The 16,402-nt window shown below is 42.3% G+C and overlaps 1 pseudogene; it reads right to left on the minus strand.

The window, feature by feature from the left end:
- Window positions 1-611: 611 nt before the first annotated feature.
- LOC108307413 lies at window positions 612-6,727 on the minus strand (annotated as a pseudogene).
- Between the last annotated feature and the right edge of the window lie 9,675 nt (window positions 6,728-16,402).

Raw genomic sequence — 16,402 nt, forward strand, 5'->3', positions numbered from 1 at the left:
TACAAAAGGATAAATTATTTCTCCTTAAGCGAATATGCACAAACCATAGACAATAGGATTCTTTTACTATATTCAAGCTGCCTTTAAAAACAGGAAGTGCTTTTAAAATGTTTACAATGATTTACACAGGAGAAATATTTTAAGAGGAAACATTTCATAAGTTTATTTCAAAAAAACATGCCAGTTTTCTAGCAGTGAATGGAAGATGTTGGAGCAATGGCAGCATTAAATAATTCAGCTTATTTTTAACAGGTTGCATGTGTTTAAACATCAGAAGCTGTGTAGTTAACACTGTGTCTTGATTTTATATCATAGAAGATGAACCTGATCAAATCCTCTAAAAATGTTTCTTAGTAAACAGACTTAAAGCACCAAACAGTGATCCTATCAAGGTTAATTTCTAACTGAAACATTTAATACTATAAAACTCTTATTTTTGCTTAAAATATGTATTGTCTAATTGTGAAAATTTAGGAATACCCACCCTGTTTATATATCAGACTTGAAACGGGTGAGATGAAGATATAGTAAATGACAGCATGACTTTCTTTTAACAGCACCTTGAAACAAATGCACTGAACTAGCAAATGCATTAAGAGGGAGAAAGTCCTTCAGACCCAATAGTTACAGAGCCCTGCAGCATGTGTGAGACCATAAGGGGACATGGTGACAACACTGTCATGGGTTAATATTAATGCTTTATGAAAAGAAAATAGGTTCAATTCATTCACTTCAAAGGGCAGTTCTGGACCTTCATTAGCTGCCTGGTGTTTCTGTTCTGAGGTCTTCATTTTCTTCTTAGCTTCTTTAGCCTCAACCTTAATCTTGTTTAGTTCCAAACAGTATTGGGGCTTACTCAGGTTTTTGTGCTGGTAACGAGACAGAGGAGAGACAGGTTGGATTACTGTGGTTGAGATGCTCAACAGGAGTGGTAGAGTGCTGCTCTCCCCAGGCACATACAATCAAAACCAAGCCCTGAGCAGGTGCAATGGCCAATCCACCAGTATTTGCATCGAAAAAGATGTGCTCATTGTCTGAACAATACTAATCAATGTGGAGCAATTTTTCCTCAGCAGGTGACAAGAGGTCATCAGATAGGAGCTCCCCTGATAGAGGCTCATCTGCTTCAGAGTGCTGCTCATCTTCCATTGTGGAAGAGGCAAGGTCTTGAGCAGAGGTGAGGAAGAATGGCTGCTGGTTTGGCTGATGAGACATTAGTGGCTCAGTCACACTAGTGGGAGGCTCAGAATTAATAAGGGGCTCCACAGGAGCAGACAGGGCAGGGAGAGGAACCACTGCCTCAAGCTGTGAAATGCCAGGGCCTTCTGCAGCAGCTGCATGGGCACCACTGCATCTTCCTGAAGGCATCGTGCAGTGGGGAGTGCTGCTTAAAACCCACACAAGGCTGTTGGATTATTCTTCAGTGGAGTTAGTGTCGCTGAAGCAGTCTTCAGGGACCAGGAGAAGCCTGGAGATGGCTCTTTTATTGGGCAAGATGGCATCAGTGAATAGGTTTAGTGTTGACTGAACTTTTTCAGGTAAAATGGTGATCAGTTTTACTGCAGGTCACATGGTCTGTTGTACTCCCTAAGGTTGGCAGTGGCAAAGCCTTACTGTTTGAGTTATTCTTCTGCTTGATTTGGCGAACAGCTTTCTTCTCCACTGCCTTTATGTTATGTGCAAAAACCTCCAATATTATTGTAGCCCTCTTCTTCCCAAAACAGGTAACAGGCTGAGTGAAAGACGTTTTTTTTGCTGTTTTTTTTTTTTTTTTTTTTTTTTTTTTTTTTTTTTTTTTTTTTTTTTTTTTTTTTTTTTTTTTTTTTTTTTTTTGCCATGGGGTGCCAGGACCTCAATGTCCCCAAAGTCCCCAAATTTGATCTTGGCTTCCATTTCTTCCTTGGAGCCAAACTCAACTGTGTCTGACAGTTTATAAAGAGGTAGCATATGGAGCTGTTCATCTTGAGGAACAACATCCAAAGAGTGGTTATCTCCTTGAATGGAAGCACTATGGTTTGTACTTTAACTCGTGTTCTGAATGTCCCTGTGGGGGTGGGCACAGAAGTTCATGCAAGCGGTGACCCCAGAGAAGAGATGACCATTTTTGCCACCAAGCCAACATTCTTGGGCAACGTTTTCATACTCCACCTGGTTCTGGTAAGCTACTGGAGCAAAGTGCTTATAAATTGGAGCTAATCCTGTGGCCAAACTGTTATCTTCAAGGTTTTTTCATGTAAGGAAGAGCTTGGATCAATTCTAAATCTTCTGGGGCTTGGGCTTCTACCAAACTTACAGCCATTAAAGTACATATTCCATGAACAGCCAAAAGAGAATGAAGCTCCACAAGTATCTGGATCAATTCCTTGACATGTACACGTACAATTTTCATTGAGGGTGCATCTTCCATCGGCAGGATGCCCACTGTATGATAGATTTTCTGTGAGCACTGTTTATAGCTGATCGGCTTTTGAAAGGGGGATGCCATCCCATACCATGAGCACCACCATCACAGCAGTTGGACAGTGGTGACCTACACGCTGCTGGACCAAACTATTCATCACTGCTGCTTCTTAAAACCCACTTAGCATTTGACACCCATGAGAGCTTGTCCCTTGTTTACTGGTCTACAATACTGTTTCTATCCTTACTGCATTTCCTTTTAGAACAAATCCTATTCTCCCTGATTTCCCTGACTTCAGAAACACTTGGTCCTGACCCAAGGTGTGTATAATATGGGGCTGTGTCTTTTTGTATAACTCGATCAAGACAGTTGCAGGTGGGCAGTTCAGAATCTTTATAGACATTAGGCTTTTTTATGATCAGTAAAGAAGTTCATGGCATAATCATTGAAATCTTTCTGTGCACTGTCCACTGTGGACAACTCTGATGTTCTAACACTGGACGAGCAGACTTCCTCTTCTCTTTTGGTAGAAACCAGTGTAATTCCACCTGAACACACTACATTTACATTCCTGAGAGTTAGTGCCAACTCCAGTAAGAGTGTTTCATGAGAGATACCAGGCAATGTTGGCAGTCTCTGATGCATGAGTTGCTCCTTAACCTGCTGAAACTGTATCTGGTCATTGCCAGCTATCATGTTAGCACACTGGTTAAGTGGAGAGGAGGGCTGGGTCAAAGGATGGGCTTTTTGATGGGCATTCATCGTTAAAGCTTGTAATTCTCAGGTATCAGTGAATGCCTTCCCATTGGATTCCATTTTGAGATGAAATAAGCTGAGTGAATCAAAAGGTTAACCCTTCATCTTTTCCCCTGCTGACTCAGGATATCTCCGTAATTTTATGAGTAGAGAAAATACTGTTTGGGTTGTATAATGGACCTCATTTGAGCCAGTGGTTTCCATAATTTGGTTGAGGAAGAAATTTTCCCAAATACAGTAGGAACATTGTGTGGACAAAATTTTGAAATTTCAATGCTATCCAAATGTCACATATTGTGCTATACATATGTGACAATGTTTCCTACTTCTGCTGATCATTTTCTTAATAACTTACAACTGTGGGCTCTGTTTTCCACCCGATGTCTTGATGGGTTGGATTTTTATCTTTTTCGGGGATGTGTTCTTTGCTTTGTTAATGATGAACCATGATTTTGTACACTTGAAGGTGGTTTCTGCTGTATGTATTGTACAGCAAAAATACAGTCGGGAGTAGGCACATTATATGCCACAAGGCTTGTGGGTGTACTTGCAACTTTTCGTCCTGTAGTTTCACATAATTGAACTTAGATAAGCTGTCCCAACTGTGCAGCAACATCTTCAATTTGAGTATGGGATGCATCCTGATATGAGAGATCAGCTAAGTCCAAAATTCTGCTGCCGTACAGTAACTGGTTACAATACACTACTTCATTATTTCTTGGTGGCAACTGATAAAAATTCTTGGAACAACTGTCAAGAGTAATTATCCCTGGAGCAATACTTGTTTTGGTTTCAGTCTTGGATGAGTTTGAGGTTGGTATAAAAATTTGAGTTTTGAATATTCATGTGAGTTTGTGGATGTTTGGTTAGTAGCTGAGCTGATATGTGAGTTGGAAAGCATAGTAGTTTGCCCATTGGAAAAAAGTTCATTTAACACGGTGGTTTCCTAAGATGGACATTGATGAAAATTTTGTGACTCTCCTTGTAAGTTTGCGTCTTGAGGTCTTTTCTTACAATGTAGAGGATAGCTTTGCAGCTATTAAGCAAACTGGCTATCCTCTGCTGATTCTTCCTCCTTCTGACTTTGATGGGGAGGAATTCTCTGGTGGGGCTTCTGAGAGTTGAGTCAGGGTCTCTGTCTCCCACTTGCTCCAATGTTAATCCCCTATCTTTCATTAATGATAAGACAGTTGGTTGAACTGGAGATCAATCTTTTGGTTCTTTACTTTGTATATTTTCGGGAGTTATGTGTTGATCACCTTCGTTGTGTATACTGGCATGACGACTTATGGTGGAGTGTGAAGAATGTGGGATGGAGTTGCAGTTAAAGCCAGGCTAGTGGAACACTAAAACATGACTTCTGCTCTTTGAGATGATCACAACTCATATCAGCAGCAACAGAGCTCATAGAATTGTTATGGGTTTTAGTGTCTTTTAGGAGTTTATAAGATTTGTTCTTAATGTCTTGCCAAAATCTTCAATATTGAATTTTTTAAAGGACACATTTGTTTCAGTTGGTAAATAGTGTACGCTTAATGCCATTTCTTACAGTTTGTACGAACAATTTTGGAGGTTTGGTTTGTTGTCAACTTCAGAATTTTTCAATTTTTCAGTTTCTGGGACATTAGCACTGAAATGTCCTTTGTGACAAGTTGAATGTGATTTCTTGTTTTATGTCCACTTCTCCACCTCGATGACTGTCATGCTTTCTTTATTCTTAGTTACATTATCAACAGGATGTGGGTTCAATTTCAATTTTTGTTCTTCCCATGAGCACATCTACTGTCCATGGATTCTGATCTGGGGCCATTTAAAGGCAATTTTGACAACAAACCATTAAACCTTTGGGCTGCTTTTCCTTCTGGGGCCTCTTGGTTTTCTTTGTAGCCTCCAGATGCCTCTTGGCAGGCTCAAAACAACTGACCCTTGGTGCTAAACCAGATAATCAAGAGACCCTTGAAATCTTAAAATCAACAGGAAATTGGGAAACACCCAATGAAGCATGGAAGAGTCCTCTCTCAGAACTTAATGGGAACCCTTGAGTGTTAGCTGACAGGAAGCTTATATGAACCTGCTTCTCATTTTCTGCATTGCTTATAGCCATAACTGGAAAGTGAATTTTTCTGAGTTTGAGAAGTGTGTCATGAGCCAAAAAGCTAGATATGCATACCACCCTGGACTGCAAGTTCATATGGGACAGTGCTTTGGGGCTCAGGCCATTTGGAAGGAGCATTAAAGGTAGCAATTGGGTTTGAAGGAAGAGAAAGGAAGACAGGCACATCTAGGACAACACCCGCACTCATGCCAAGAGTTTCTTGTTGCTTTAAAAGAATACCAAAGATCTCTCCTTGAACTGGAATAGCACCAGGAATCTCGAGTGGATCTGGGGCCTCACCCAGGATCTCACCATGACCTGGGTCATCCCCAGGAAGTACCCACTGGAGTAGTATAGCACCAAAGGCTGTCTTAGAAGAGAGGTGGTAACAAACTTCCTGTTGACTTGCAGTAGTTTTGAAGGTCTCTTGATCTGGCTTTAGCACCAAGGATCACTTATTTTGAGGCTGCAAAAAAAAAAAAAAAAAAAATCATTACGGTAGGAGATGTAGACTCACCAAGAGCCAAGCAGTTTCTACGGTTCCTTTCAGGCATAACCTTAAGACTGAAATGATTGCTACTCCACATCCATTTTTAACAGAATCCTGGTAAGAACTGGATAACTAAAGAGATTCTACTCGTGACCCCAACTCTTCTAACTGAATGCTGGGGTTTCCTTAAGAGGTAACTTTGGGGCTTGCTCTTTTAAGACAAAGGACCACACACTGTCCTGAGCAAACATTTTGGGGGAACCACTGCTATCATTCAATGTCTCTTCAGAGAATAGTTCTTCACCACTGCATCTCCCTTTCAGTGGCACAAGAAGGATCCCATCTGCAGGGCCACTGTGATTAGGGATACTGATTTTTGGAATCCTCAACTCTTTGGGACAAAGACTGAGTTGTCTCTTGGCTCTTAGCTTTAAAGAGGGATTTTGTACACCAGTTAGTCTCTGGATTAGGAAGGACTTGGGCGTCTTTCACTGAAATCGAGTCATTTTGAGTGCTTTACTCCCAAATCAGGGAGTATTTTATAATCACAATCATGTTGCTTTTCTAAACCCTTCAAAAGTGGAAGCTTTTGGTCTCCAATGTCTTGCAAAAGTCTTTAAGAATTTGGCTATTACCGATGGGGGTTGTGAGAGTCACCTGCTAAGAGGTGCTTCATAGCACCATTGTAAACCTATTGCAGGTTAAGGATTCCAGTTCTGAAAAAGAATCTCAGTCCTATCCAAATTCATTCGTGCTGCTCCAGCTCTTGTCAGAAGGCTTCTGACTGGCATGGGTGGTTTGGGTTTTTTTTTTTTTTTTTTTAAACGTCTTTCTTAAATTAATTGCTTTAATTTTCCAGGGCTTAGTCTTGACTGATGCCACATTTTGGCTGTCTTGGTGGTCTTTAGTAGTTGGCCGTTTTTCTTTGGTTTACATCTTTATTCCTGACTAATTTGGAAGGTCTTGCATGGCGGGATCAGGACATAGTTACAGAGTAGGAAAAAATGAAAGGGCACAAGAAAGAGTCATTGGTCCTTTTGGAAAGTCTCACTTCTGAAAAGAATCTGAGCTCTTGAGCTCAGTCACACAAGGTTTCATTCACTGGCCGGGACACACTCCCAGGGCAGTGCACTGCCCCCAGCTCCAAGCCTGCACCAGCCCTCAGGCGAATTTTCCAACTCATGCTCCTCCCCACAACTTTGGAGGTAGGGCCCCTTGAAAGCAAGGAAGCAAAGAACTGGGACAGGTGTGGGAGGATGCCTACCGGCTCCCAGCACTGTCAAGGCCCGAGCCCCATAGGTGGGGAGCCACTTCCTAAGGGTACACAGTGGAGGGAGGCAGATAAAGCTGTATGACTTGGTAAGAAGTGGGTGTGCCAAAGGGGCAGATCCAGGAGTAAGAGGATTAGGGGTTGCTCACACAAAACAGCAGGGAAGCAGACTGGCCACTCCCCACCAGGTCAGCACCCCGCCCCCCCACAGCAGCACTGTCTCCCCAGGACAGACCTCAGAAAGTCCCTCTATTCCTTCTTAAATGTCTTTGACAGAAGTCTTTGAAAAGAGATCTCAATGGACTCTACTCATAAAAGGTATAAGTTCTTCCCAGGGACCAACTGTTGTAGGCATAAAGTTGAAGACTTTCCTGTGGGACTTGCCGTAATTGTGTTAGCATGGGTCTTCCCAAGAACAAAGATGGAACTAGATATCTCAGAGGCTTTATTGAAGGGGGCTGGAGGGAAAATGGCCATAAAGAAAGATGGAGAGAGAGAGGGATCTCAAGATGCTAGGAGCCATGAGGTCACAATGCAAGCCTCATCTTTGGGAGGGTGGAAGGAAAATAAATGTTTTATATGTCTGTGCATCTCTAAGAAAGTTTTGGAAAGGCTAATGGAGACCTCGAACAAGGGTGCCTACAAAGAGTCCAGTATCTCACAAGATTAGGCCTGTCTTAATAGTTATGTGCTGATTCATTGGTTAGAAACAACCGAAGGGAAATGGAGCCCAGACAAATCCATGTATTTATAGAGCACAGAGCATGGTGACTGAGGCCATCCAATATACTGTCTGCATTGAAGTCTGAAAGGCATATTTTCATGGCCACCACAGTCCATTCTTTCACTGCATGGATCTCCTTGAAACAGATGTGGAAAAGCATCTCCTTCATAGCTCCAGTTGGCCTCCCTTTCTGAAGGGAATCTTAAGGTTAGTAGAACAAACTACAGGCATTTCACCTGAAGTTTTACACCACAGCTCTTCCCCTCATTCCTTTCCTACTCAATTCTCACCCTCAACTATCACAATGGCAAATCTTGGTGGCTTACCTAGTGGTGACCCCAATCCTTTATTCCTGAGGGGACTGACACTTTAATCAAGGAAGCACCAGAAAACATCCAAGTGGATCACCTGGCTTCACATATTTTGCATATCTCTTCCATACATTGCAACCCTCTCTTCCTGCTAATCAAGCTCAATTACTTTTTCCAGTATGGCAACTCATCCACAAATGTTGACCCCTGGGCATAGTAATCCAAGGTATCCTGATAGCTGTTGGTTATAGCTCAATGGGACCTTGAGTCCCTTGCCCAGAATGAATCTGCTTTGGTAACCAGAATTTCCAACCCTGAAGAGCCAAGACTTCCAGAGATGGGAAGTCAGTCTCCTAGTGGACTATTAGAAATGACTATATATAAGATACTGCTATTTTTAACCCAGTGGCTGCTAGTATGCGTTACTTCTATTGGAGACCCAGCACCATATTGATCTCTAAACACACATAATGTATTCTGAAGGCTGACATTGTTTCTGTTAAGTGTTTTCTGAGATGCTGCTTTAGTTTTTATTCTTAGATGGTAACCTCAATATCCTGAAGAAAACTGCTTCTGGTAGTTGATATGTTATACTACTAGTGAATCCCATGGTCATCAGCCCTATTCTGTCCTGCATATCCTTTGCTGTGAAACATGTCTACTCCTTTGATCATGTACCGTGTTGGTTCTCTTGCCTGTAGATAAGCGATTTTGGAAGACATCAAAGTTGTCCTAATGGCCAAGGCTCTGTGGACAAGAAAGGTTAAACCCATGGCCAAAACAAACATAATTATAAAAAGAAATTACTGGCCATCCCAGAATAAAGAGGCTCGATGTTGTTCTGAACTGCCACTAAGTGGCCTCCTTGAGGAGCAATACATCTGGGCTTTAGGAACCATACATAAGGTCATCTGTTGCCACGGATGTCATTCTATAACCCACTATAACCCATAATTCCAGTTCTGAGCTGAACAATGAAGCCTAGCTAACTTCAACTGGAAGAATCACTTTGATGGTTCAGTGCCTCTTCTGGTAGAATCTTTTAAAGATACAAGAAACTTCATAATTTTGGTCTGACTCCCATGTACTCATATACTCCCATATACTCATATTTATGTCCCTCTCCCAGTCCTCCTTGTTTCTAATCATCTAGTCTCTTTCTAAGCCCCTGACCAGACAGAAGGCATTGGCTGCTGTCCAGGGATTTGGAGAAATTGTCATCTTGGGCCACTTTTTCTTCCACAGAAACTGGAAAACCAAGTATAAAAAGTCTCACTAATTGAAGATTGCTTCTCTGTTCTCTTGAAATTGCTCCTGTATATGGCTATAATGCATGTGCCATGCATCTTAGACCATAGCTTGCCAGTGCATCTGGAAACAGGCTGTAGCTTCAGTTGGTCATATGGCACTACTCCACAGAGCCATGACCCAATGTGAGGAAGGAGGACTGGTGCAAATGGTGTGGGTTCCCTGAATCTGTACTACCTGTTCATGCAACGTATACTCTCTGGTTCTGTCAGGCTTGGTCCCAGATTAACCACTTCCATCTTATAGACCTGGACAGGTCCAGTGGTAGTCTATAGTGTGGTAGGTCAGACAAACCATTTCATAATAGGCTGTTTAGAATGGACGATCACTGGGTACCTCATGACCAGAGCCCAGTAAAATACCAGGAGCTATTTCTCAAAATACAATTGTTTTGCTGTAGACAAGACTAATTTAAAAATACCAGAGATAGCTATAATTCCATAAGCTCCGTCCTGCATCTCTTCCTACCACTGGCACCTGCAACACTTGTCTGTCAGTTCCTAAGGCTTACGTGGCAGTGATGCTTGCACCAAAGCCTGGACCTGCTATAGCACTCATTCCTGCTCTGGGCCCTCTTAAAGTTGGAAGCCTTTTATGGCTTTTCACATACGGGCCAGGGCAGGATTCCTAGGTGACAAATGTTCTCTCCAGAATCCAAAGAGACCTATTACTCATTGTGCCCTCCTCTTAAGGATAGCAGATGCAAGATGAAGGCTGCTGCTTTCCTCTGGAGATGTTCAGTGTAACCCTGGACCTAGTTAAATACTTCTGACATGATGCATCCTGAAAGTTTTTTGGATTTGTCTCCAACCTCTGGAGCATATGTCTTACTAAGGCCTTTAGAAAGCACCTCGTGTTCTTTTGGCACAATCTATGTGATACACCATTGGATCACTGATGTTCTCTGGAATGTTCAGGCAGTCCATGTCTTTTAGGACTATACTATGGCACACGACAGTGTTAATGTGCCTGAGGCAAACTGAGTCATATCTTCTATCCCGTATGAATATGAACTTTCTGATGATACAACTGGAATAGAAAGCAATACAACTGCAAAGTTCTCTATCATGCATTGAAAAAGCTTTCTATTTTGGTGGAGAGGGCAGTTTCAGAACAAAGGGTATATGGTAGTTAAACAACGTGGAACAGTAACTTTAAAATAGTAACTTTAAGTGACTAGAAAAATAACCAGTGGGTGGGTCAGTCTGTGGATCCCGGACGCATGGAAACTGTTTAAAGTGGGGGCTCTATTCTAGATACTAGTCTATGTAGTAAATAGAGGAGCCATGACTGTACTTCCAATTTCTGGATATTGGGGTTGACTCAAACTGTTCGGTAATCCTTAGTGTCCAGTTATTCTTTCTCCAAAGTACAGTTGCCTGAATAAATTATCACAGGTACCTGTGAGGAGGAACTGGGAGAATCATGATATGTAATGGGGGCATTTTCAGGGCTTTTCTACTTAAGGATTCAGGTACCTCTTCAATGAGTTACTGATCTAGAAACAGACACAAGTTTGGGAAATGGGCCTGACATTGGCTTCACTAGTAATTATCTTAGCCTTCTGATCGTCCATTTTTGACTTGTTCATAAGTGCTGAGTTAGAGCCCTGCTGGCTGCAAATCTAATTTGGTCCTTGGGGGAAAATATTTAATCTTCACACCTCTCTGGGTCAAGCCCCCTTAGTGTACCCTGTGACCTTGCCAGCTCTTACTGAATTGCAGCCTTCTGACTTCTCAGGGTTAAATGTTACCACCTGGCCTCACTATCACCCTCTTATCCTCATAGGTATTGATAAGCCTATCTGACTGCTGTCTTGTGTTCTGATCTGAAGAAAGCCATCACTGCACTATTTAATAGTGTTGGTGTCCATGTCATCAGATCATTTGTGATGGCCTTGGTGAATACTGTCCTTGGGTTCTACCATTGGACATAATCCTCTGGATCTTCTGCCCTTACATGTCTATTATATATTATGTTCCCATTTTTCCTCTTCTTTTTTCAGGGCAATCTACATATTTTGCTTTGCTGAGCACTGACCATCACTACTTCTCAGGCTTACAAGAGCCACCCTAGTGAAACAGAGCTCACCAACCCCCATCACAGCACATGTGACAGGGGTGCGGCTCATGTTTTCAACTGTCTTGCACACTTAAACACCTTACAGGAGGGAGGCATGCACACGGGCAGGTGCAGGACCCAGCAGTCCAGCCACACAGCAGCATGCAGGGCAGGAACCAGTGACTCCTGAAGCCCAAGTGGATGTGCTGGAAGAGGGATGCAGTGAGAAGATAATCTTCCCCTGGAGTTTGACCACCCAGTGGCCAATCTTGTATCTGATCACCCCCAGCAAAAGTCCTCACAGTTCATATGCTCCTTTTCTCTTTGCCATGCTGTTCTGTTTTATTCTGTTCATCTTGTTGTCTGCTTATCTGCTAATTGGTTCATCTATTTGTGGAGCCTGGGGTCTGGGGCTTATATGGGTACAGGATAAGGGGCCATAGCAGGCCAAACAGCTACTTTGGGGCATGAAAATAGGAATGTCTGTTCCCATTACGGGGCTGCAGGATTCCAGGCTTAAGTGTGGGGCCTTTGCTGAGGAATTGCCTCTTGTACCCATTATTTCCCTGTCTCTTGTCTGCCTCATTTCCCCTTCTGAAGAGGCACATCTGCCATTAGAATATGGATAATGGCTAGTCTTAGCTACATCCTGCTGAGAAGTGGTGTTAAAGGGAAAACAGTAGCTTCCTCCCAGAGGTTTATTAAAGGGTTGCCAGCACAAGGGAGCCATCGCCCGAGGCTCCAGTTACCTAACCATTTGGAGATTGGCCACCAGGGAAGAGAAATAAAGTTTTATAAGGTTAAATATGCATGGAATAAACCTGTGTATTATACAAGGAAAGAACCTAGTGCCCAAGATTATGGAAACAAAAAGTGAAATATACAAACAACATTGTACCGTAAGCTGTTTCACCCTGGTGAAAGAAATTCAACCTCACACAGCAGTGGCTAAACTGTTCTTGCCACATCTGTAGCCATTAAGAGGTACACCTTAGGAATTCTGGGGTTTGTGGGCTTGCATGGTGGCCATAAAAGCTGCTTCTGGTTTTTATCTATCTTTATTGTAAAAGGCTCAATGTCCAGAGGTTTTCTAAAGTACTGTCTGGTGTCAGAGCCCATTTCTGCAGTGTTCTCATGATATTGGGGGCTGCTTGGATAATAAATTTTTCCTTCATAATTATTGACCAACTGAATTAGGAGATAGAGGGATGTGCTTTACCAAGGGCCCTTTAAGCCTTTCCTAGAGGGCAGTGATATTTTTATGAAATTCCTGGTCTATCATGGTCTACCTATTAAATTCCTGGTCTATCTATAATTGAAGTGTGGTTCTAGTTCTACATAAGCCCCCCATTATGAACACCTGAAAATGTCTCCTCTTCCAGTCTCCCATCTCGTCATTGGAATCCCCTCCAGGGTCATTTGCTGCTACCACTTTTCTTCCAGTTGGATAAAGTTTGCCCCCCTCCCTGATGTGCTATATGTGATACAAAGCTCATCCCCAAATTTTTCTGCCACTTGCAGAACAGTTTGCTTCTCAGTGTTCATCAGGGTTTGATTTCAAAGTGACATTTTTTTTCAGGAGTGCTTAAATACTTGAGTTAATTGCCAAAAAAAACCTCTATATATCAGGGTTATCTGAAAATTTGCCAAGATCCCCTTAATTTAATTTCTATAGAGAGAAGAGGACCTGGACCTTACTGGAACCAAATTCACCAGGCATCTGTTGGAGGGGCAAGAGTGAGACTGGGGCTTGTCTAATGTAAGGATTTCTAGGAGAGGACAGGAGAGAGACTGAAGCTGGATACATAGAGGTTGGCATGGACCTGGAGGAGCAGGGCTGAAGGGGGCTAGCTTCTCTGTTGGGGGTGCCTCTGGGATTCATTTTAGTTTTTTGAGATTGCCTCTTGTGACCTTTCCTTAGATGGCTGTACATATGGAGCCTCAGACCATCTGTCCTTGTGCCTATATAAAAAGGTCCAACTGCCCAATAGTATGGAAATAACTCCTGAGGCCCAGCCAGTCCTTTATAAGTTGGCCAAACCTTTGTGCAGAGGACTATGAGGCATTTTGTTCTCCAGATATTGAGAGTTAAAGCAGTCTCCATGGTTCAGGATACACACCAGAGGGAGTATAAACTGGGGTTGTAAAGAGAGCTGGTTGCTCATTCTGAAAGTAAGGGAAATGGAGGCATTCCTCATTTCCCTTCTTTTAGCAAAAACTTGGGGTGTGAGCAAGAAAGGCATTCCTTTTATTTTGTCCCCAAGTCCCAGTGACCCCAGACAGATGCCACTCACATGTACCATTGCAACGTGCAATCCTGAAGCAGGGAGCACCTAGAGAATAGGAATTCTCCACCCTTACCTGTGCCTTTTATTTTCCCTACAGTCAGCAACCTATGAGTTTCCTGGGCCTTCTCTACACCGTGGAGCATGGCCTTCTCCCTGAAGCAGGGTTTTAGTCGGCAGGCATTTGTTCTGCCTATTTACATTGTGCCTGTCACCTGGCTTTGGATTCCTCAGATCTGGTTTTCCTTTCTAGAGCATCAGCCTGAAGCCTGGAATTGAGTTTCAGACAAAATATTTCAGGGGCTTGCATGTCTGTCTGTCTCAAATAAGCCCTGCCGCCTTTGCAATTAGCCAGAAGGGGTCACTCCATTTTTTTTTTTTTAACCACGAGCAGAGCATTGGGGAAAGGAACCCTCTCTTAGAGAAGTGAGGGGAAGAAAATGGGGAAGGGAAATAGCTTAACGGGCAAAAGCGGGGGAGGTCTAGCGGAATAACCTCCATGCAGGGCCCCAGTGGCAGCTGCAGTTTTCTCCCGCCTTTGTGGGCATTGGGCGTGGCTTGAGTGTGCTGCTAGACAGAGGCACCTGAGCTGGGAGGGAAGGCAGCATGCACCACATGCACTTGCGACTATTAGTATGGGACCCGGTATGGCACCTCTAAGAGACCACGTGGTTCTGAACTGCACATTTTGACTGAGTCAAATACCATCATTTAATATCATTGCTGCAGTCTGTAGCAAAACCATTAACATTATAATAAAAGAAATAGCCATTTCAAATTGTGAAAGAAGAGATACCATAACAAAGTCTAGGGGTCTTGGTCAGTGGAGTTCAGTCTTGGAGTCTTCCAGCAAAAGATGCCTTTGGTTGCCCTAGGGCTTTACTCGAGTCCCATGTGACAGACCTCTGAAAAGAAACGAAGCCAATATTCCTTTTACTTACAGGAAAGAATTAGCAGGGTCATGGCAAAGAGATCTGACAGTTCTGTGTTTAACTTGCTATTTTTTGTATAACAGACATGCCCCCAGATAAAACACTTCCCTGCGCCCCCCATATCAGGACATGTGAAAAGGATGTGGCTCATCTGTTTGGATGCTGTGTGTGCTCAAACCCCTTATGGGAGTGGGAGCACCCCTGGGCTCCAGCCCCACAGCAGTGTCTGAGGTGAGAGCCTGCAACTCCCGAAGCCCAAGTGAGCACATGTTACAGTGTGCTCTGTGGAATGCGTGGGAAGTTGGAAATGAGACCAGAGTTGACTATTGGATGAGCTGAAGTGTCTAATTTGCAGGCCAAAGTCACAAGGCAGAGACCTGGGGTGGTAAAAATGGGACATCCAGAAGGTGGAAACAAAGTGATTTTTGAAAAATGAAAGCTGACTAAAGCTCAGTTTATGTGTATGAGATAAAGGCAAAGACTGGAGCTATTTCTGTTCAGCTGTCTTGGCCCCTCCCTCCTTTATTTTTCATTCAAATAAATTTATTTCCTTGCTTTGTGAGAAAGAGCATTCTAAAAGCAGTGTCGCCAGCATACAATCACAATACTGCAGAACATTGAATAAGCTTTTGAAAAATCACAGGGCAGAGAATGAGATGGTAAATTGTTGAAATTAGCAAAGACTCCAACAAAGCAGGAATCCAGTTTGGTTCCACAGTGGCATAATCAGTTTAAGAAGTCCGTGATAATTACAACAATGGAATGAAAATATTTCAGTTGATACTAGATACTTTCACATACTTGGTAAATTGCAACAAGCATCAGAAATCCCAATAGTCCCAAAAATTAAATGTACCAAGTTTAGATTCAGAAACCTATTGAGACAGGTCAATTTGAATTACTGCATATGTTACCAGATTATTCTGAAGATAATTTGCTATTTTGAAATATTTGAGGGTAGTTTTTATTCAAGTTTACTATGTCATAGGTGGTGATTCAAAAGAAAATAAAAGTGACAGATTTTGCAGGCATTCAGTAAGTGTAGACTGGAAGAATGAATAAATGAGCAAATGCGTAAAGAGCCATAGAACTTTATCCATTAAATCTGGTGAAGAAATAATTTCTAGTGGGAGCAAAGGCCTAAAATCTAAAACATAATCTCGCAAGGGTATATTCCTGATAGTCGTTAGTCAAACACTAGTAAACATCTTACTGAAGCAGCTGAAGCAGTAAACAATCATTTATATACTTAAAAGTGTAAGAAACCTTAGGCCCACAAAAATACACATGTTTTAAAACAGAAATCTAAGGCACACAAAATACTAAAGTCAGTGAACTACCCTATTACACATTTTTACAAGCAGTAATCTACTTGTACATGATGCTCTATCAATGGACATTTTATTTACGATCCCTTCATATTCCTTTACTTGGATGAGTCAAAAGCTCAAAACGGATACTTTGTACCATATATTAATAAGTTACAGTGAGTTTTACTTTAGAGAGCTGGCTGGAACTGTTTGCTTTTGCACCAAAATTTTAAGTGTTAGTGGTTGTGGGATTCCCATGGTATTTCCAAGGGAGAAGCACCATTAGGTTTTCCATACTCCCCAGGAATCTGACACTTTGAATGTTACAGCACCTCTGCATTTTAACAGAATCAAGTATTTTATTGAAAGTTCTCCTTGTTCTAAACATGTTGTTTGGGTACTCCTTTTTGTTTTGCAATACAATGAGTCAAAGTAATGGGAAAAAATGGAATGACTAAA

This window comes from Cebus imitator, unplaced genomic scaffold (genome assembly GCF_001604975.1).
Source record: "Cebus imitator isolate Cc_AM_T3 unplaced genomic scaffold, Cebus_imitator-1.0 Scaffold79, whole genome shotgun sequence".
NCBI classification, from domain to species: domain Eukaryota; kingdom Metazoa; phylum Chordata; class Mammalia; order Primates; family Cebidae; genus Cebus; species Cebus imitator.